Source organism: Periplaneta americana, chromosome 6, assembly GCF_040183065.1.
Source record: "Periplaneta americana isolate PAMFEO1 chromosome 6, P.americana_PAMFEO1_priV1, whole genome shotgun sequence".
In the NCBI taxonomy this organism is placed as follows: Eukaryota; Metazoa; Arthropoda; class Insecta; order Blattodea; family Blattidae; genus Periplaneta; species Periplaneta americana.
Genome location: NC_091122.1, coordinates 110,581,955 through 110,598,700, shown reverse-complemented (window position 1 = coordinate 110,598,700; position 16,746 = coordinate 110,581,955).

Below are 16,746 nucleotides of genomic sequence, written 5' to 3'. Positions count from 1 at the left end.
CAATTGTTTTGACGTGAATTCGTATTTAAGGGGTTAGGTACAGCTTACAGCAGTAAAAGTTTCAGAAATATTCAACATTTTTTTGTTCCATTATTGTATCTTGTACAATAATGGAAATTAGTATGTGTAAAACACTGTCCTTCTGCTATATGAAAAAAAAAACATTTTTACGATTCAATTTTTTTTTTTTTTTCAAAATTTAAAAATAGTGGCCCTTTGCTGTGCAGTAATGAAGTGTTTCCCTCATAACTCATTAACTTGTTAACTTTTTTCATGTTCTGTCTCTTTTATTTTATTGCTGAAACTCATGTTTACAATATCATGCTCTTTCAACTACATTCCTTAATAAGTATTATTTTTTGTTTTATTTTGTGTTAGAAGAAAATACTGATATTTGACCAATTTTTAAAAGGAATTTATTTTTTATCAGACAATCTGTCAAAGATAGAGAAGTGATCTTGCATCATATTGTAGATATGATATTCATAAATACACACAAAGAATTTTATCACAGATTGTTGGATAGTTTTTTAGTTATGTGGGAAACCTTCATCACTGCACGGTGAATTGAATTGTGAAAAAAAAATGTAATTTTTTTAATCGTAAAAATATATTTTTTTTCATATAGCAGGAGGACAGTATTTTACACATACTGTACTAATTTTCATTTTTGTACAAGATACAGTAATAAAGGGAAAAAAATGTTGAATATTTCCAAAATTTTACTACTGTAAGCTGTACCTAACCCCTTAAAATCGGACCGACATAGGCCTAAAGGTTACCAGAGTGATATGATGTTTGCAGGGTGATCTATTCCGACACTATAACTTCCTGACTAATAACACGATTGAAATAAAAACGGTCTCGTTCGATCGAGTATACGACAACGATGCAAGCATGACCTTGAGATGGCGCCACGCATGCGACTGGCGGCAGTTTCAAGCGTGAGCGGAAATTTCCGGGCAATCCTGTATCTTGCGCCTCGGATATACCAGAATACTGATTTTGGTGCCAAACAAAAGATTTCGTTTAGATCTTTCGATTTAAACCACACGTATTAATGTAAAACTCACTATCGTGTCCCCGACACAGCCACACCTCTATTTTTTTCTTTCAGTGGAAAAAATAGTACCCAAAAATTAATCATAAAATTGCAGTGACAAAACAAACATGGTTGACCGATCGGGAGAAAATAGACGAAATATTTAGAAGCGGACAGCCTTGTGTATTCAAATTATTTGTTGCTAATATATGAATGGCTTTACATAATTATTTTTCTTTATTTTTAACTATCTTCGTGCAGTTGTTTCGATAGCTTCTGTATTTAATTATTGATTTCATAATTTGAACATAATCGTAATATAAATGAAATACTGATTTTTCTGTCTGTATGTAAGGTAGAACTATTGTAACCAAGATCTCAATGTTAGCTGTAGCTGGCAAGCCACAATCATCTTCCAAATGAGTCAGTACGAGTCGAAGCTTCGACAGCACTACTCGTATCTTGTATTACATCGTGACATACTAACAACTTTGTCAACAAATATTCTTCATATAAATACCTTTAATATCATAGTTTATTAGTATAACAAATTTCAATTCTGCCCTTTTAACATGTGAATAACGACAACATTGTAAGTTACTGTAGGTCAGCGATGGGCGTTTGAGTGCATTTGCCCTCCGTGCGCACGGGGAATTCCAAGTGCGAGAGCTGCAGCGCGTTGTAGTGTGCCAGCAGCTATAACAGATCTTACACAGTTTTTAAATGAGCTAAATTTAGGACTTCAGGGAAAAGAAATTCTTAATACACAATTTGAAGATAGAATTGCAGTTTTTAAGGAGAAATTGCTGTTATGGATACGTCAAATGCAAAAGGGCGAAATAGGCCTACATCATTTCCCAACCTTATCTAAGCGCATAGAATTTTGAACAATGAAAATTTCGAAATGTACGCATGTATTCTAACCGGTCTGTTAGAGGAATTTACGTCAAGGTTCCACGATTTAGATTGCCTGGAAATGGATTTGCTTATTTTTGCTACATGTTCCGATTCCAATTGATTATTGATAACGTCCCCCCTTCATTATAATGTAAATTGATTGACCTGCGATGTGATCGAGAGATGCGAGCGAAATATGATTCAAGGTCGAATCTTATACAGTTTTATGACGGATTCTCAAGAGGACGCTTTCCCAATCTGCATAAGCTGTGTGAGAAAGTTTTGTATTTATTTGGTTCCACTTATAGATGTGAACAGATATTTTCTATTACGAAAATAAACAAATCTCAAACAAGAAATGTTGGGCTTTTAACGGCAGTTCTTCGCATAGCTTGTACTAATACAGTTTCTCCAAATCTTGAGAAATTGAGTAATATTTGAATTAATGTGCAACAGACATGTTTTGTTTTATGTTTAAGGAAGTGTTTCATTACTTTGTGTTCTTATTTAGTTTGGTAGAATAACATTTTCTTTTGAAACATACAGTACGTACCGCAACTTGAATAAACCGGTTTCCGTGCACTTTATAAGCACACTTCTCTCGTAGTACACCGTGCAAGCACAGAGTGCATAATTCTGCCCAACCCTGCTGTAGGTTATTAAATCTGTTTATATCTGACAGTGTATGATATCACAGAAACACCAACAAATTCGAAATTAGTTTGTCTTTAGCTGCGCTTTTGAGTCAGATGGTGGTCATGTCGTACTAACAACAAAATGAATGCAAAGAAAGATCCTAGGTTTATTAATTGTACTTAATGCATTGTTTTAAGCGACTTAATTCTTGTTACAGATTGATTCTAAAGGTAAGGGGGTGATTGAGGGCATAAAAGTGCAGTGGCATAATAGCTTATTTCCTATCGTTTTATAGATAAAGCAGATCGATCGAATATTTCATTGAAATTCACTACAGTTTGCGTAGTTGAAGGTTGTCAGCTGAAGTTGACACGCTCTAAGTTTGGTGCTGATGTAAATAGATTTACGTCAGAGCTCCCTGGATTTATTTTTATGAAGCTGTATAAAAGAAACAGTGTGCGCTACATAGGTTACCAACATATTATGTTATACTGCAACGGATTGACAGAGCTGCAGCAGATATATGGACTATTGGAAGCTGTGCACATAGCTACTTCTGAAGGCACAGGCATGCCTGCGTGCAAGAGGAGAGGCAACTGTCGGCAAACGTAGTAGGCCTACATTTAAAACTAGTAGGACACGACTTCTCAAATCCCTTCACCTGTACCTGCAGCAGAGGTCTGCATCGGACGTTTTCGCTCGAGCGCCAAGTAGTTCATAGCATAACCCGATAGGTAGCGCACATGCATGATGCGTAAAATTGTCACGAGCGATAAATCCTCGAACGGTATAAGCCGAGCGTTAAACATTCATTCTTGTTACAATGATAAACTGTGTAGTAACATCATAGATGTTTATCATTTCAAAACTTTGCAGTGTTTAACTAACCTCTCCATAGTACAACTACAAAACTTGCTTTAAAATGTAATATATATGTTGTAGGTAATTTTTTTCCCCCCACACAGGAGTGATTTTGTTTTTGCCACAGCTGATAGATGTTATTGGATGTAAATGTAATTATAAACGGAGAACACAATCACTATAATGCAAGAACTGTAACAAGTTTTCTAGTAATAATAATAATAATAATAATAATAATAATAATAATAATAATAATAATAATAATAATAATAATAATCTCTAATAATTAGTGTATCAATCTTTGCGTCTGTAACAGTTGTGCAGCATGATTATTCATTTTATTATATTTTCTGTGACTTAATCCCTGTACTAATATTGTTATTAATCTACTGCTATATCAATAATATTTTGTAAAACGTTTCTACGTTGTCGCAGTATATAGGCGGAACACTATAATTATATGGACCTATCATATTATATATGTGGTAAATCAAATATTGAATAATTATTAATTAGCAATAATAAATGTATATTGAAGTTTTTCATACTATTTTATTTATAACTTCATGTTCCTGTTTTGGTACGTTCCATTGACTGTTCCATTAAACGTTTGTCATAAACGCAGAAAATAAAGCCTTATTTTTACCGTGTGAGCAAAACATATGTGTATCTTATCTGTCGCCTTCCATACAAGATGGAGATGACCGTGTACTGTGCTCCTATTTATTACGAGCGTATCACGACCGATCGTATCTCACTCGACCGAGTTCAAGCGAGCGATTTAACTCCAATGCAGCACTCTGATCTGCAGGTATGTTGACTTGCTTCAATGTACTCTCTCGCGTAGTTACTAGCGGCGGCTTAATAAGTAAGAATGTACCTTACAAAGAAGAAATATGAGCATAAATGAAACGAAGAAGTCAAGGAAATATTAATTGTATAAGTAATGGGGAAACAATACTTTTTTTGAGAAAGGGGAGAATATTAGATATTTTCTGTTCCAAAAAGGTGTTATTAAATTGCGAAAACAGTAAATGTGCAGCGGCATTATGAAAATATGCATCGTGCGCATAGCTACATCAAATCTAATTGTTTAATATTTTAATTAATTAAAATTTAATTATCTTTTTTCTGAAACATGTAGCTCTTTTCATCATCACAATAATGTGTGTTACTGTATTTACAAATATTATTCCTTTGTAAAGTGCTGATAGTACTCAGCACCGGTAGAACTGAAAATAAAATATTGTGGTAGAAATAAATCAATTGTAGCGCTAGATGGATGAATGGGGTATGTTACATTTGTTTTAAATGTGGGTTTTCTCAATATATATTGGTGGTATGCAGAGACCGGAAGTTTAGGCTTTATGAATCATTAAAATAGGCAGGCAAAATGGCAATATAAATAGCTAAAATAGGCAGGCAAAAAGCCATTATAAATAGCTAAAATACGCAATAAAAGGCAATTACAAAAACCTTGTACTAGACCCACAACCTTGCACTTTCCACAAAGGGATTTCGGCAGCAAGAAAAGCTTTACATAAATCGAATGCAAATTGAGGTTTTCGACTCATGTTGCAATTACTGTTGGAAGCAAAGAAATCTTCTTCCCAATAGCCTTGGAAAGTGCATTTTTGTGTTCGGTTGTACTGATATGTTGCGATATGAAATATTTAACTATCTACAACAACGTCGCAATGCAAACTGAAAGAAAAATAACCGTTAAAAATAACGTTAGACCCACACTCATTGTTGCCTTGTCAAAAAAAAAAAACACAAGCGATAATTAAAATGCTTACTGTTATACATTTTTGCACGGCAGCACTCATTGTTGCAAAGAGAATATGAACTGACTGAAAGACAGTGATATATATTCGGTGAAGTCACTTTCATTGTAGCGGCTATAGAAATAAATTAAAATATACCTGTGGGTAATTTTTAATAATAAATTAATAAATAATAGATAAATAATCAAATAAAGGAAAAACAGCATTTATTTTGTGAATTAGGTATTTATATTTAAAAAAAGGCAGAAAAGGGCAACATAAAACTGTGACGTTTCAATTACAAAGGTATAATTCGTACAGATTTAATTTCAAAATGAAGATAGATTTAACACATTTAAAAAGGCATTCTGCCAAATTTCCGGTCTCTGATGGTATGTGTCAAAACTAACTTCTGAAACTTATCAAATCATTAAAAATATCTGTTATTAAGCATTTTAAAGGGTAAGTTTCAGAAGTTAGCATGACACATACCACCATCATTCGTTGAGAAATCCATATATCTAAAAAAAATGTCACATACTCTCTTCACCACTTAGCCCTTCAGTTACAATCAACAATAAAGAAAATACAATAACCGGGCGAAATTCATGAGGGAAAACATTAGAGGTGGGGAAAAAATAACGTAACAGTTATTTTGGAACAGTTACTTGTTTGGAACTGTTCCAAAAAGTAACAGCACCTTGGAACACCATGTTCCAAAATAACAGTGTTGCTCTGAGCTAGTACGAAATACTTGCGGTTACAAGTAATACAAGTATAGAAGTATAGAAATAAGTATAGAAATAAATTAAAATATACCTGTGGGTAATTTTTAATAATAAATTAATAAATAATAGATAAATAATCAAATAAAGGAAAAACAGCATTTATTTTGTGAATTAGGTATTTATATTTAAAAAAAGGCAGAAAAGGGCAACATAAAACTGTGACGTTTCAATTACAAAGGTTACTCGTTTCACTTTGGAACTACATTTTGACAACGCCTGTTCCACAGAACGGGACATGTTTGGTACTATTGAAAGCAGTGACGCCAACATTTGAAAAACAGTGGGTGGGCTCAAATATTTGACGAGCCTTAAGTTAAACAAATCTCACAACACGATAAATTACTGTATTGGGTGGGCTCGGATTCCACGAGCCCATATAAGTTGGCGCCACTGTTTGAAAGCAGAATTGAGAATTCTTTCGTCGTACTGAAAAAAAAATGTTGGAAACTAAAGTAAAAGATAAATAGTAAAGATATGAAGATAGTCTTTAAAAAAATGTACACATTATCTTGGAAATGATGTTAATTAAGTACCTATAGGATTCTATCAAATAACATAATGCCTGTATTATAGTAACTACATTGTGAATTTTATCAAGGGAGATGAAAATATATAGGTTATGTTTTATTTCCAAATATTTTACAGTTTTAGTTTCATTACCAATTCTTGAAATTAAACTAAAATCTGTTGAAACATGACTGTATTATTGAAGTTCTTTTGTTAAAAAAAAGGTACAACGGTAAATTTTCATATTTTATTACAATGAGATTCCTATTCTTCATGACGGTACATTATTAATATGAATTTTAGCACGGCTGAAATTATTATAGCTTTTATTTACGCATTTTTGGAGAAATTGAACACTACTGTGACCTTCAGCTAAGCAGAAGAGGAAGAATAAGTTAGGTTTTATTTACCACAGCGATCCATTTCGATTTCGTGACCAATTTACAAATAATTTAAAATTACATTACATTTCCTGCTTCGAACAAACCTGATTTACGAATTCAATTTAGCATTAGAAATGATTCATTTCCAGGAATTCACATCTCGCCTCATTAAGACATCGTACTGCATCACATGGCATACAGGGAAGTATGTGATCATTTAGCGTCCGTACATGTTCCTAAATACCACTGTTACATTACGTACTAGTAGTACGTGGCTCTTCCACTGTTACATTAAATACTCCTGTTACAAAAAATACTTGCTGTTACAAAAAATAACTTGCTGTTACAAAAAATACTCGATGTTATGGAACTAGTCATGACTATAAAATAGCGTAACGGCCTGTTCCAAACCATCACTGTTACATTGCATACTAGTAGTACTGTACCTGTTATACAAAATACTTGCTGTTACATGTTACAATATACTCGATGTTATGGAACACGGCCGACTTGATGCTCCCTTCGCTTTCAAAGATGGTGTGAAGCTAGCATCGAGTCGGCCGTGTATGGAAGTACATTGTGACAACCGTTGCTGCAGTATTATCAATTTAGCGACTTTGTCACTAGATCTGGCTACTTTTAACAATTTTCAGGGACAAAATCATACCAACTTTTAATTCTGAACTGGCGTCGTGCATAAATATAACGTCTCTGGAGGAGTTTCGTTCATTCCTGGTATGTTTTATTTTGGTACAGTTTCCACATTAAATTATATATATTATATAAATAATATAAAAATTAATTTCTGATCCTACAGAATTTATCTGTTATGGTAACAACATCGAGTCAGGCCACAAAGGGAAAAACACTGGAGGAGGGATTCGATCCGGTGCTGTGGAGCGAACTTCGGCGTAGGTTATAATATAATATATGGTGGTACTGTTATTTTGGAACTGTTATTTGAAACCTAGTATTTTCATGGAACTGGAACATTTGGAACTGTTACGAGAAAATAACAACTTTTCCCATCTCTAGAAAACATACTTGAAGTGATTAGATATTTATAAGGTATAACGTTCAGTCTATACTTATATTACAAACAATGAATTACATAATTGCTTAAATAACATATTTTTAAGAGAAGCGCTTTCGCCTTACGGCATCATCAGGTATGCATAAGATTAACATTGCAACAGACATTGGAGTTCTAGGCAAATTGAAAAAAAAAACATCTTCTGAAGTAATTCAAATGACTTTACATATATATTTTGCAACTTTTCATTCAATACATTAAGACACATATCTTATTTCAGATATGTTAATGCACCTTAACGTCCACCTACAATATTACGACCAATCTGACATTCGTCTGTAAACTTCAATGTTTGATACATAATCATAATACATATGTTTCACTAAATCTTCTACTTGAAATCTTATAAAAATTGCCATTATGTGTCATACTTTACAGTCATAATTCTATTTATGTAACAGTTGTGCATCACAATTCATTTTACTAAATATGTATTTTTAATTGTATTTTAAGCATTTTAACGAACATTTGTATGACACACCTTCTACAGTGCACAATATTGTAATATCGTACATATGTCTTTCTACTTTCTATATGAGGCGCCCGAGAACAAAATGGGCTATGTGACTTTTTTCAGAAAATGAGTTATTGACGTCATTGGCATGTTTGGGTTGAAGACTTTACACTGTGAAAGGTGCAGTTTCAAAATGGTTTATTTTAGGCATGTAAAATGCATGGAGAAAATCAGTACTTCTATCAAAATGGGATATGTTATTATTAATGAATTAATCAAAATGGGATATGCCAGCCGTTATTTGAACAGATCAAAATGGGCTATATTTCATATCTTCACGTTATATTTCCAGAGCACATGAAACAGAATGGTCTATGTTTGCCAAAGTTTGTGTGGTTTAAGTTTTTCCGCTAGATTTTTCAGAAAACTAACATGGTTTAGACCTTAGTTACACAGTAATTATACCTCTACAATTCTGTTGTAATTTATAAAGCAAGGACTGTATTGTTATGGAAAATATTTATTTAAACTAATGTAATAGGCGTTAATTTATGAACTACGATAATACTACGTCAGACAGAAGATTACAGGCTATGACTGCTCAACGTATTCATCTGCTAAGAGTGAAAAGTTTTTATGAAATCAAGAATGAGATGCCTCCAGGCCTTCTCACTTTGATCTATGATTGTCAGCAAAATTTGTCATTTCCACGTCTTCTAACCAAGCAACATATTAAGCCAAGCAATATTACATGTACAATGAAACAGTAGTTGAGCAGAGATAAGACAAAATATTGAGACATAGTGCATTTTCTTACACATGCTAGAACATGAGACTTCTAAAGGAAATTATGAAGGAATAGGCTGATATGTAATTATATGAATGGAAATGAGAAAATTCTTTTGGTCTCAAATGCATGAGTCACAAAAATGCTACTATAATATCGATGATCTGTTGATGGTTCTACAATGAAGCTTCATCATCCCTGATATATGACGGGGCTCTATTCCCTCTTCTTGGACACAGTTTTCTACCCTGCGACAATATATTCGGAAAAGTGGAGAATCAAATAAAAAAAATAAGAGGTAATTGTGTTGCCAAAAGAATATCATATTATCACTGGGAAACATGCAACTGTAATCAAGGTTGGCAATGAAGAATGTCCAGTCCGTAAGTGAAAGAAATTTACAAAAGACATGGTGAAACCGACCAGCTCCATTCTATTTAAGATCTCAGAATTTAAACATCTTTTTTCTTCATCTTATTTAAAGGACAAGCATGTTTACGCTTTTAGAGCAAACAATATTTATCATATGGACTGTGCAAACAAGGAAAATTTTTCTGTAGGTTATCAATACATAAATACATCATGGGTGTAGAAGGATTGTTGAAGAAACATTTTGGATTGTTCTGGGAAGGAGAAGACCATTCGGAGATAAACCTGCAAATTCGTATGACCAGAAATGTGCCAACAAACGAACAAGATGGAGAAGAGGACGTTAATGGCCTTTGCACATGTTTTTCCCTCGTTAGGTTGTTAGGTTAGGTTAGGTTAGGTTAGGTTAGGTTAGGTTAGGTCACGGTGGCTACGGGTGGTTAGGACGACCCTTTGCACATCGGAATTTATGGGATGAATGAGGATGAGATTGTACCAGCCAACCGACCGCATGTCACACCTCATCTGCTCACCCAATGGAGGCCTCCTATCCTCACACCGAAAAGGTGACCAAGCAGCATAGGATCCATTCCAATGGCCCTTCCAAGGTGTCGGAGTGCCCTTGGAAGTGTTCTTAAGGAATGAATCCTGACAGAGATATAGCGGAAGGTCCACACCTGTAGAGTAACGGTTAGCGCGTCTATCCGCGAAACCAGGTGGCCCGGGTTCGGTTACCTGGTTGAGGTTTTTTCCGGGGTTTTCCCTCAACCCAATATGAGCAAATGCTGAGTAACTTTCGGTGTTGGACCCCGGACTCATTTCACCGGCATTATCACCTTCATCTCATTCAGACGCTAAATAACCTAAGATGTTGATAAAGCGTCGTAAAATAACCTACTAAAATAAAAATTAAAAATATAGCAGAAGGGTGAGAACCAAAGAACGGTTGGCTATTGAATGAGATGAGAAAGATGAATAATTTGATATGAAAAATCTAAATTCTTTTTCTACACGGGAGGGGAAGACAAAATGGAACATTGCAATGAAAATTCCAACCCGGCATTTGGCTAAGCAACATTCAGGTTAGTTGGTCTAGGAATGGAACCACGGACCCCCCGAATGTGAGTCCCGTGCGAAACGCTCGGATATTTTCCTTGTTAAAGATTCCTGTGAACATGTTTGAAGAGTGATTTTGTTATAATTTTCGTAAAACCATGCAATTACTCTAATTATTAAGTAAAACACTTCCAGCTTTTGAAGTTTCTTGTGACTGTTTTGGGAATAGTGCTATTAAAAATAAAATAAAAGTATTTCGAAATCATTATTTTAACGAAATCATGTTCAAAGCATAATTAGATCAAGTAGTGTGAAATTAGAGTAATGAGTTTCAAAATAAATGCATCAACATGGGATATCAAAATTTAAATTTTCTTACACATCGAATATTTGGACATTACGATTTGAATAAACATGGTAGGCATGATTACTACTGACGTCTTCATCTATTAGAGCCATTCCCGCATTTGTATCTTTCTTGTATGAGATGTAGGGCATTTTTGCATTTTTCTTAAAATTTACTTTGGATGACATAGCCCATTTTGATCTCGGGCCCCTCATATCAGAAAAATCAGTGAAGAGCACAATGGCTCACGAAATTGCTTATGTACCCTAACATATTTCTAAAAGTTTTTTTTTTTTTTTCAATTTGCCTAGAACTCCAAAACTTGTTGATCTTAAGTATGTTCCATTTTATTACATGAGAGAGGAAACCAAGATATTACACATTTCATCTTTTTCCATATGAAAAACTAACCACCAGATCTGTGTTAAAATCTTTAAGCGGTTAAAACATGAATCGATGAGAGTGGAGGACAGCGAATAATTTTATAACAAGGTGAAATGAACACGACAGGCCCATTCTGCAAGAGCTAACATAGGCGAATATCAAACTTCACCATACTCGACAAACTTGAACCGAACATAGCGCCTGTAATGCATGATGCTAATACATAAATAGCCCATGTAACTAATATTTTCATGAGTACTATGTGGAAAACCAATTTCAATGTAAAGGCCAATGGGAAAATGGGAAGAGAAACAATTAAAAGGCACGTGAAAACAGGTCCTTGAAAGGGAATTCGGGACTGAGATAAACTGAATATTTAAACTTCCAGCCAATAGTCTCACTTCGAGGTTCGCCATTTCACTGAAAGAACTTTAGAGAATTTTGAAGAGAAAGCCAAAACTGGACGTAACCTAATACGTGAGATGCACGTGAAAAATCTCGAGGTACATACATTAAATAGAGACTGGGCCGAGGCAAAGGAGGCACGAAGTTCATCTCACACTCTTGTTTCCATGGTACTACACGTGACGTCACAGTAAATTTTTCATGTCAGAGCTTCACAATTTTTCTCATTTGTACCTCGAACATATGAAGGGTTCAGAACTACAGTGGGCCAAGCGCCATTTAATAAACCCGTAGAAAACAAGGGTTAAAATGAACTTATTACCGTAATTCAATGGAAATATATAGCAAGTAATATAAAGTATACACATTAAAACAATGATATGTCAATCTTCATTAAACTATGGTATTCACTTAACTTTAATCCTTGCTTTCTCCGTTTTTAATAAATGGCTCTTGTCCCACTATGGCTCTGAACCCTTCATATAGAGTACATTTCATTTCAAAACGAGATGTTAGTATAAATACAACAAATATAACTTAATCTTATTCAGCAAGTAAAAGATTATGTTTATGATGGCTTTACAAAGCACACAAATCACCAAGAACAACAGGCACATACACCATTCTTGCATAACCCAACTCCTTCATTATTACAGAAACCCTTTCTTAGCCTACCGAGATGACTTGTCTGTTCTTTAGTCGTCTCCCCCTTAACTGCTGAAGCGAATTCAACCCCCCATAGAGCTACGAATTACTCATAGGGCTAGGAATTTAACCCTGGGGACATTGTTTCTTAATACATGAGCGTCAAAGAAAAGATAAATTTCGGGTGCTTGGTTGGCTGCACTGATATCGACAAGCAACAGAAGAAGATCAGCGTGCGAATTCCTGCGTTGATTGCCCTCAGGTAAGAGCATACCGCACGGGCCAGGCGAAAGGAGTGAGAGTAAGAGTGACCTAAGGAAAATGCAAGATTTCTATAGCGCATCGTTAATAATACCTAATGTATTTGGAAGCATAAGATTAATTAATATTCCACTACATGTATATCTGTCTGGAAGGGATAAAAGTAGGAGGAAGAAGAATAAAGTGCATAAGATTTGCTGATGATATGGCTTTGTTAGCAGAAGAGAAGACGATACTAAGGGATATGCTGCTGGAGCTAAATGACAGCTGAGCAGAATAGGATGAAGATAAATGCAAACAAGACGAATACAATTGTTTTTGCAAGAAAAATAAAAAAGGTAAACTTGCGAATTCTAAATGAGATAGTAGAGCAAGTGAACAGCTTCACATACTTGGGATGTAGACTATTATAAAGCCCGGTTCTGACGGTGCTTGTTTTCTTGCTGTATAGCAAGTTGGGTGCCGTATTGGGTACGATGCTAGCTTCCGTGTTGGCTACGGTGATGGTTGTTGTTCACAAGCAGCTGGCTCTTTTCATAGTTCAAATTGGAAAAATCATCTGCTGTTTCATCTTTTACCAACACTCATGGTCAAAAAGAAACTAAACGATGAGTAGAAAACAACTGATGTCCTACATTAACAATAGTAAATGTCGTAATAAGGTGATTAAGCCATGAGTGCAAAACAGCCAAAGTCCGATATTTAATTGCTGTTTCTTAGAAACTAATGAATATAGAAAAAAACAGGTTTAGTTGGAAAACAACGAACGTGGCGACATGGTTTCAGTGATGGTACTATATCATCATCGTTGGTTCCAGTCTGCAAACCAACACGAAATATAGTAAGAAACCTACCCTCGAAATCCAGCAAGCTAGCCACCAAAGCAGCCACCTGAGCGCATTACTTCCAGCAAGTGAGCACTCAGGGTAACCATCAGCGCAGCCACCTCGGAATCCATCACAGACCGTATTCCGAATCTCAGCGCTGAGCAATCTGATGGCATCACGGTGTTCCGAATTTCACCGATGGAGTCACTGATGCTCCACCGGTGTCGCACAGATGCCATCAGCTTGCAGAGATGATGGCAGTCTCCATCAGTCGCCATCAGTGAATCTGATTGGTTCTTGTATAGGGCGGGAATTAGCAGACGAATGACATTGTGCACTGTTGTGTCATGGCGGTGTGTTCTGCTTTAGTTCTGCTGTATTGTTTGTAATGAGCACAACGTAAAAACAATATGTTAATGGCTTATGAGCGAACATGTCAACGGACCAGTTATTACTACCGGTTCAAGAAATAAATTGTTTATGCTCTCTTTTCCTTGAACGAGATGGCAGTACGGAAATTACGCAAAATTTTTCTAGCGTAGCACAGACAACAACTTATACAGTCGTCATGACAGCCATCGAACCTTCCAGCAGTTTTGTTCCTATTTCGCTGCAGCGTGACGTCATTGTTCTCCATCGGTCCGGTGAGATTCGGAATCCATCACAGGAACAAGCACCGTCTGAACCGGGCTTAAGTAGTAATATGAGCTGCAGTCAGGAAGTCAAAAGGAGGATAGCAATGACAAAGAAAGCTGTAATAAAAAAAGGAGCATCTTCTGCGGACCTTTGGAAAAAGAACTTAGGAAGAGACTAGTGAAGTGCTTTGAGTGGAGTGTGGCATTGTATGGGGCAGAAACATGGGCATTACGACGAAATGAAGAGAAACGACTAGAAGCATTTGAAATGTGGATATGGAGAAGAATGTAGCGTGTTAAGTGAGCAGACAGAATAAGAAATTAAGTTGTATTGGAAAGAGTGGGTGAAGAAAGAATGATGCTGAAACTGACCAGAAGGAGAAAAAGGAATTGGTTGGTCACTGGCTGAGAAGAAACTGCCTACTGAAGGATGCACTGGAAAGAATGATGAACGGGAGAAAAGTTCGGGACAGAAGAATAGATCAGGTGATAGACGACATTAAGATATGCAGATCATATGTGGAGACTGAGAGGAGAGAAGAAAATAGGAAAGATCCTATATTTCTGCTGTTTGTTCATGGATCCTCTCCTAAGACCTCCAAAATCCGTTGCTTTATCTCTAGAACGTCAGGCAATCATGATCCTTTCCCTAGCAAGGTGTCACATTTCCTGTCTGCCGCGAGCTTCACAGCGACAACAATGGTGAGGCGATGTGGAGTTTAAGAGCTCTTCTATCTAGAAATCGAGCTTCTTTACTATTCTACCATACTTCTACACAGATTATTGGCTTGCTTAAGTAGTCCTATTTGTGAATTATTTCGTCTTCCATCGCTATGAGAGAATCACTACTGTTTACCTACTAAATGTTGAGTTGATGCGCTACAAGCTGAATGATTGCAATGCCAGGCATCTACCTCCATTACCTTATGTCAGTGATGCCAAAGTAAGCGCATTTTTCTGACCTTGACGTCGAGCGCGGGCATCAAGCGCTAAGTATGGAAAGAGGAAGAGTTGTGTATATGAATAATCAGCCTGTTGGGTTAAGAAAAGAAATGTGCACAAACTTCAACGGAACGTGAAATTTTATGTCGTTATTTTTATATGGTTTCTTTCTATTTGATATTATCTATATTGTCTTTAAAACAAAAATACTAACACCAATCTACATATCTTTCTGCAGTTGTGTTTCAAATGTTAATAACATAATAAAGAGTTAAGAAGGAATATTGACATAAATTCCAAAGAAGTACAACTATACTGTACTAAATTGATGAAACACATCATTCATAAAGAAAGTGATATCTCAAAGAAAGGGATTGAGTATGACATGACAAATTGGTATTGATGGTACCTTTAGTCTTATAAAAGTAACCAATAAACTAATCAAAACAATATTACAGTACAAAACAAAGTTACCTAGGTGCTGTATATGTTTTAAGTGTAACTAATATTCCATAACAAAACTCTCATCGCATTATGCTTTTAAGGTGATATTGGTGAGCAATTTCCTATCACCAGAATATTAAATTATTTTCTCGAAATGTGCTGAAGCTATACAACACATAAGCACGTATCTTTTGCTTGTGATGTAACAGTAGTTGCTTTGTTAATTCATTTCCTTACAAACAATTTCCATGCGAATATTTTCAAAATTTTCAATACACTATCTTCAGTAATAGACCTACGTATTTACGGTATATTAGATTTACGGAAACATTCTGTAAGGTTACTAAATAAAAAGGCATATATCTGAAAATTTCACTTTTCCATAAAGGAAGTTAAGAAAATATTTCTTTTTATCAAAAAAAAAAATCAAACTTGTAAAGAATGAACATTACAATTAAAACTTACATTCTTATAATGCACTCATACTTCTCAGACAAATCTAAAAATTAACATAGATACAGTTTTAATAAGTTCTCTTCCCTTTATCTATTGAATCAGCCCTGGTCATTCTTGTATATAGCTCGACCAAGCGGCATATACTACCTCTTTCGTCTGTCTTTCCTTTCCGCTGTAAAGCGCTCAGGCTCTCCTGAGCTCTGAAGCGCGCGCCTGCTCCTATGGGCATCAATTGACATGCCTGCCTTATGTGACCGAGAGAGATATGTTTTACAAAGACAAGTTCATTTCTATCATAAAAGACCTACCGCGTGTTTTCTGTGTGTTGCCAAGTGTAACTCTTTACTTTAATTACAATATTGATCAAATTTAAAATCAGAAGCTTCAACAATACAAATAAATCTCAGGAATTGCGTGGGATGTTTAGTCGTTCATTAAAATGAAACAAAATACATCATTACCAAACTATGAAATTTCTTCAAATAACTGGAATAAATAGTGAAGTTTCAAGATCAGAAACGCGCACGATTAAAAGTATTTAACACTTTGGCATCGCCAGCACTACTTAATTACTTACAAATGGCTTTTAAGGAATCCAAATGTTCATTGCCGCCCTCACACGAGCCCGCCATCGGTCCCTAGCCTGTGTAACCTTAATCCAGTCTCTATCATCATATCCCATTTCCCTCAAATCCATTTTAATATCCTCCCACCTAGACCTAAATCTCGGCCTCCCCAAAGGTCTTTTTCCCTCCGGGCTCC